Source organism: Mustela lutreola, chromosome 4, assembly GCF_030435805.1.
Source record: "Mustela lutreola isolate mMusLut2 chromosome 4, mMusLut2.pri, whole genome shotgun sequence".
NCBI lineage: Eukaryota > Metazoa > Chordata > Mammalia > Carnivora > Mustelidae > Mustela > Mustela lutreola.
The window spans coordinates 68,481,208-68,489,220 of NC_081293.1; positions in this window are offsets into that span (position 1 = coordinate 68,481,208).

Here is an 8,013-nt window from a genome sequence, read left to right on the forward strand (position 1 = left end):
AAGACACTTGGAAAGCCAGGTCTCCAGAGAAAGAGACAATGCTTTGCTCCCAGCTGTTGACATTCTTCAGTATGTCAGTGATGGTTTGGTTGTGCACTTGACCCTTCAGAAGCTGGTTGGATAAGACTTCTGGCCCTACCCCTGGACATTCATCTATAGTGAATAAAAACATTAGACAGCCCTCCCTTGAACTTGGTCATCTCTGTTGTTTTAAAAAATTGCTTGGCAAAGAAGTTTTAACACTGCACTATTATGTATCTTTTCTTTTAAATGGGATTTCAGCTCCTGGACAGTTGAAGATGTTCATAATTGACTCTGAATTCTCTTTCTTCCTGGCTCACTGGGGTTACAGAGCATTTGGTCAGTCTTACTTCCATGAACTTATCTAAAAGCTATTATTCCTTCTCTAGCATTATGTCCTTAACTGAAAATTGAGAATGCTAAATAATAGCACTTCTCCCCCATTGTAAATGTGACTCATAATAGGGTCGTTACAATTCTGAATTTCTTTCCTGAGTTTAAAGCATTTCAACATTCCACTGAGTATAAAAAACTTTGGTGTGATGCTCATAAGAGATGCATTAAGTCACTGATAATATGATTCTATTAGTGTAGTTAATGCTTTCATTAAAGACAATAAATCTTGTGCTCCGACTTTGGTGTGCTTTGTAGTTTTTCCAAAATGCTATTATATTTTTTTATGATCTTATGAAGAAGCTATTTAAAAAAATACATGTTCTTGGTAGAAAATTGAAGATAATAAATGCTAAAGAGATGTAAATATCTCTTAAATGACTTATCTTTTTTTCACAGTTTTAAATTATCTTATAAAATGAGAGTTTTCTAAAGGAGCCTCCATACCCAAGTAAAATGTCAAGAGTGTTATTATCCCACATTTTAAAATCTGACAGACCTTGAAAAGACCCCTGACCTTGCAGCATAGGAAAGAGATACTTTATATTCGGCAGTGACTGAACATTCATCGGGTCATTTATCCATGTTTGGCATAGTCAGATTATTAAGAAAACAGTAATTTCAAAAATTTCAAAATAAGCCAAAGGAGGAATTTATGCCCTTTTCCAAGATCCTGATGTGTGGGCCCAACGGCCCCACTCAAAGCTTAGTTCATGTAATTCTCTAGGAGTGTGTGCTGTTCTCTGACTGTTTAGGACTGGGTAGAATATTTTGCAACTCTTTGAAGGCTCATCTTTAACCTTTAGAAAAGTGAGAATTGTGCAAATCATCTTTGTAAATAACAAGTCAAATGGATTTTGACCTGTAGAGACCCATGATTTATGCCAGGATGAAAGATACTTCCAAAGGTCACAGGTCAGTCCCCCTGTAGGACACTAGCCAGTTTTGAATGCATGTATCAGTCTCATTCCAGTGTCTTTCTTTCAGTGTCTATAAGGAATTTCATTTCTCCTATACTCATCTGAACAAGTATTTTCTTCTAGCTGATTCCTTCATTAATGATTTAAATAAATCTTTGGCACATATCTATATTTGTAAGAGAATCAGTTCTTTACCTTTTGAAAGTCATATTTTTTTCATCTGACTCTTACCTCTTGAAATGCTAGATATATACAGGATCTAAGTTGCAGAAAGTTGGCCACATATTTCTACAATACTGCTTTTGAGCTTACCCCTTTCAATTACTTGTTAGGTCTCCTAATTTTATTCCTCAATACCACTTATCCTCCATTACTTTCCGTATCTTCAATTTCCTCAAAAATCTTAATTTCTAAACTTCTTTCCTGTTAGCCTTACCCCTGAACATGGGCTCCTGCTACCTGCCACTATTTTAGGGATGAGGACCTACATTGGGCCCCTAATCAAAGACATAAATCTTCCTTAGAATATTTGTATTTTTAGGCATACTTAAAGTATTTCAACACTTCCAGTTTATATAGGTTTCCCCTTATGTTTTCTGCTTCTTCATGCCAGCTTCATTTTATTACAGTCCTGGTGTGGGTTTATTTATTTATTTATTTAGTTAGTTAGTTTTGCCTTTATTTTTTCTTTTTAATGAAAATCTCTAAATCCATTTGGAATTTATTTTTGTCATGGTGACAGAAAAATGGGTTCATTCATGTCATTTTCTTGTTTTTCTTCCTTGATCCAGCACTAATGGCTGACAGCAACCCCGGCCACACACACTGTCACAGCAGACAGCTGTGGACCCCATAGGGTGGCACTTCCCTTACCCCAACATCTCCTCCTCCCACAGGCGAACCTGGAGTGGATTTGCAGACATGGATGCATAATGTGTGTTTATAGTCATTTTGGCTTCCTTTTCTATAGAGGAGGATATAGGTTTAATGCTCCCTGGTATCCTTCCAACCTCGGACTCAGGATGGCTGTGGCATTTATTAGTCCTCGGGAAGTTTTCTGATAGAAATAGAGGGAGAGCGGAGCAAAACAGAGTCCAGAGAGATGCCTAGCACAGGGCTGGAGAAGCTTGAAGGAATGAGAAACACCTCCATCATATATATGATGACACACTCCGGACACCAGTCTGACCGCAGGGCCCACAGTTGGCATCACCCCTGAACCGCTGCTGTCCTCCGTGCGGTTCAGCCCCCAATGCTTACACTGCTTCCTTAGAGAAATCAATCTCATAGGTGGAGCTATAACTGTCCCTGCTGTTCCCACCCCACTCACTATCTTGATTTAATTGGGTGTACCCATGGAAGCCAGTGCTTTTCCATGAAGGCATCTCATAGGCTGCCCTCTTCTGCCTGCTATGGGCACAGAAAAAGACTCCTGCATTGGAAAGTGAATTCTCAGAGACGGCTATTAACAGCTGGATTCAGGAAGCCCTGGTCAAAACCCCTGTATCTTCATTTTTAATAAGTTCTATGCATCATTGTGCTTCCTCTTGGTAACTCAAACTTTCTCCTATCTTCCATGATTTCAGTTCTGAACCATTTCTGCATTTTACCAATTTATCTGATCCACACTGTAGCTAAGGCAACAGCAGCTCCAACGTGCTCAACTTATCAGAACCAGCTTATGTCCCAGGTTGAAGGATGGTCATGTGTTTAGACCACACTTTCGGACAAGGGCAAATTTTTCCATCTAACTGGAGGACTGACTGGTTTTTGTTCTCATATGTCCACCATTCTCGCAGGGCTGAAACTGTGAGCAGTAACTGGGTCCTGCTTTCAGGCTCGGACGAAATCTCCTGACAGTCCACGTGGGAGGGCAGGGTATCGGGACACAGACCCACAAGAGAGTCTTGTAGTCAGATTGAACAGGGGAAACAGAACATTTGAGACCTGGAAGGGGCAGCTGGATCGTTGAGCAGGAAAATAGACAGGCCACTCCTCTGTGTCCTGACTTCAGCGGCCACATCTCATGGCTGGAGGGACCCCTGTGAGCTGGTTCTCTTCCCTGTGGTGAGACCAGGGATTCTCGGTGAGGAGGGCACCTTCTCTGGCACAGCCTCCCAGATAAAGCAGGCTGTTTGGCTTTCTCTCCCAGTCACTGGCAAGTTTTCAGCAGGCCAGTGTTTAGCAGCAGTTTGTGTCATGCAAGGAAACAGAAGCAATAATACGCCACCTCGTCAATAACTAATAATGTCTCATATAGCTCATTTCGTGTATAACATAGATCTAATTCTCTAAATTCTCTAAAATTAACTTTTCCTCTGAATATGTAAGACAAATTTTATGAAAAATATTACATGAAAATCATTACTACCTTGACCTTAGACCACAAGCCTCGATTATTTGTTTGGAAGAGAGCCATGAAAATATGCGGCCCTGCTGAGGGGCAGGAGTAGAAGCTTCTAGAGTTTGGGAGAAAATGCCCAACAATCTGCCCAAACTCAGAAAGGAAGCATTTGATCCCGACACCAAGAGCTATCAAATGAACATGGGCTGAATGAGTTTTTCTTTTACTTCGAGGCCCATATTCAAAGATTTCAGAATTTAGGATTGAATTATTTTATTTATATTCTCCTATCTTTTTAGAATGCTGTATTTTTCATCCCTATATACACCTTACCAAAGCGGGACCAGATAAGGTGTTTGGTCTCCTTTCTTCTTCTACGTCTATTATTGACCAGATAATTCAATCAGGGAAAACAACATGCTTTTGTTTTCAGCTATGCTATTTTCTTCTTGATTACTCTGGTCCTGTAGACCTGAAACAAATCTTCTCTGGTTCCTACCAGTGGTTTTGCTTTCCTTCTGTTTGCTTCATTACATTCTTGAATTGATTTCTTTTGTCTGTTGGGTACATTCTGCTCTGATGTTCTATTTCTCAGAAATAGTTAAGTGGGTGACAGCTGTAAAAGGAAGAAGATAATTTATACCTATTTCCTTTGTTTCAGAGTTTACCACCAACCTTTCTCCCAAAGCATCAGATAGTCCCGATTACTCACTTTGACTTCTGTGTCAGTATTGGGGGTATTTACGAAAGTGGTGGTTTTCCTCAAGGTCTCTTGTTTGGGCTGAACATTAATTATCAATCAGTTTTCACTGTTCATTTTGTCCTCTTGTTGATGACACCATGAGGGTGAATGTGTTTTGTTTGTTGAAGCTGAAATTCAAATTCTAACAAAGACAATAAATTTTCTGACTTTGAGTCAAACCTGCCACCTTCTAGCAGGATAGTCTGTCCTTAACATGAAAGTATTCTGGAATAAAGGCCTCAACGCAGATATCAACCTTCCAGCATATTTCTGATTAGCACTAAGTTTTTAGTGACTGGGAGTCTGCTGTGGGGCTTAGTGATATTTAGAGCTTGGGGTTCTGGGATCTGGTGCTAAATCACATGGGTCTAAAACCTGCGCGGCCACTCAACTAGCTTTGGACCTTGAGCAGCTGACTTCAGCTGTCTCAGGTTTTTACTACGTAAAAAGTCCTGTGTCGCTGGGTTAACTAGGGTAATGCACATAAGTTATTTAGGATGGCTTCTTTCCAATTTTAGTATATGTGTTGCCGAAGCGAGCACGAGGATGGTTTCTAACACATGCTGATTATAAAATAAAAGTTAGTTATTAAATTATGCACTAAAGAACGTGCTATGTGAGGACCCAGAATTCCTGCAAACATGATGTCTCTCAAGTATTAACAGCTTAGGAAAAAATAAGCTTACTTGAACACTATATGTAGCATCATTGTCATTGGTGGTCTTAGATTTTTGCCCAAATCCCACCTTACTCTGAATGTTGCTGCAGCTCCTCCTCTTCTCTCTCTCAGGAATTGCAAATTATGTGAATTTTGTTAAAATGTACACGGGACACAAGACAACTTAAAGCTCCCAGATTAGTTGTTTGTCCTCTCTAAGATTCTCCACTGGTTGCTTAGTAACTTTTTTTATTTAAAGACAACTTATTTTATTTAACTTATTTTATTTAAAGTCAACTAGTTAACATACAGCGTATAATTAATTTCAGATGCAGAGTTCATTAAGTTATTCATTAACTTTTTTTTTAAAGATTTAAAGATTTACTTTATATTTTGCTTAAATTTACCTTACTTAGAACTGTACTTAGGGAAATTTTTACACAGCTTGCAAGCAACAAGGAAATCAGAATAATTTTTCTGTCTAGGAAGAAATTGTCTGGAATCTGAAGTTTAGTTCTGGAGAATTGGATAAGTTGGGAGGGCTACACACAGCTCAGAATGGAAGCCTCACCATCCAGCCAGAACTTCCTGCCACAGATAAGGACTCACCGGACAGTTTCTAAATGTACTGTAGGAATAGGACCTTCTTTAGCCAATCTTCTCTTTAAATTTTCTCCATTAAAGGAAATGATCCTGTTTTCAGAAATACATACTTCCCCTTTTTAATGGATATATTTTTTTAAGATTTTATTTATTTGACAGAGATCATAGGTAGACAGAGAGGCAGGCAGGTTGGGGGGAAGCAGGCTCCCTGCTGAGCAGAGAGCCCGATGAGAGGCTCTATCCCAGGACCCTGAGATCATGATTATCAAAAACGGCTTGGTCAAAGGCAGAGGCTTGAACCCATTGAGCCACCCAGGTGCCCCATTTAGTGGATTTTTTTTTTTTTTATCACTTACACAACACAACTCGAAGTCCAGAGGCTTGTCAAAGGCAGAGGCTTGAACCCATTGAGCCACCCAGGTGCCCCATTTAGTGGATTTTTTTTTTTTTATCACTTACACAACACAACTCGAAGTCCATCACGATCACAAATGTCTATACCTGTGACTGCCAAGCAGGTACCCCATGTGCACAGAAGAGCTGCCACCTCACCGTACATTGCTACAGCCTGGCACCAGGAAGCACGTTTGCACAAGTACAGGAAGCAGTGAAGCAGGGTGGTGAAGAGGATGACAGAGATGGAAGCTCTGAGCTAGCAAAGCCAAATTCATTAATCTTCCTGTGTTAGTGCAGTAGGAGAGATCACCTCAGCAGTATCCCAGAAAGAAAACATCTGGGAGGGATATTTATGAAATTGCAAAGCCAGACATTGATGATGTTCAGGAGGGTGTTTTAAGACAGCGAATGGATTAGGACTGCATCATTTATAGTACTTTTGGATTAGTTGGCACCATGAGCAAGTGTTTTGAAGCCGTTTTTGATAAGCAACCAATTAGCCGTAGCAAATAAGCTGTTTCAGTTAGTTTCAGTCTTATCTTTCCGGAACAAGTATCTGCTGGGTCTGGTAGCTTACTCAATTTTTCTTATTTTCAATATTATTTAAATATATATAGGAAAGTGTGCCCTGCCCATGTATTGTCCAATGCACAGACAGGAAATTATGTTGACCTCAGTTTTCAAGTTGTACCATTAGAAAGGGCAAGCTTTTAAGTTCAGATTTTTCTTCCTACAAACTCTTTTAGGAGTTAACAATTTTTCCTGAGAAATGAACTGTTATATCTATTTACTGAATCCTAGGACAATTTTTACTTTTGTTATTACATTGGTTAATGAGTTCTGTGGTAAAATATTTATTGGAAAATCAGTCTAGTGAACCATCTACTCTGTGTGGGCAGATAAACCAGGATGTAAAGAAAGAGAAAATCATGATATAAATATTCAGCCAGAAAGCATGCACTTGAAAAAAGAGAGTGAAGTCATAAACTATGATGAACTACTATCTATCTGCAAGTGAGGAAAACGAATAAGAATCACTTGCCTCACTTGATATTCCAATACTAACAGATGTTATTTCTATGTTTATTTGCTTTCAGTCTGGCAGAGTGAATGGAACGAAATTAAGTGAATAAATATCCACTCCCCAAAACTTTTCTTTTTTTATAAGTGTTAGCCTAGCGTTCTGTAATTTTAAGCAAGCTATTCATGCTTTTGTCTGCAATGTTCACAGCAAAATATTCTTGTAGATGCCCAGCTTTATTAAAAAAAAAAAAAGATAAAAAAGAAGAAAGCTTTACCTGCTTCTTGGTAAACACATGGTATTCATATACCGAATAGTGCTTGATGGTCTATATTGCATCCACAAGACTATAATTCAAAGTTTTTTGCTCAATTTATAAATAACAAGAACATCTTTTGAGGGCTTTTATACCGGCTTTAAAATCCTGAAGGTAAATTCAGAACACTGGAATATTTGCCATATATACATCTGTTTGTTCCCCCCAAATGTAAGGATTAAAATGTTGTATGTATACATAAAAGTTGTCATTCAAGTATTTAAATATTTTTAGTGAAAGGAAGGAAAGAAATTTCTAGTATAAATTTTAGAATTTATATAATCACATTTCTGTGTCTTAAAAAGAGGAACAATGAAGAAAGTTATCCTTTACATGCTTGGAATTATATTTGTGGTTTCAAATAATGGAGACTTAACTCCAGAGTGAGGATCATTTCCTTCTGTCCCTGTGGAGAATGGCGACATCACTAGACCTCAGGGAATAGAGAGACAGGCCTGATTCCCCCACGCCCCTCCCATGCCCAGGTTTGTGCCTAGCTTTGTGTCTGTTCACTTTACTGGGTAGTCTCACTTCTGTTCTGGGAATACACTTATCAGGGCTCTCGAGAGTCACACCTCACAACCTCCATGACAGTTAAG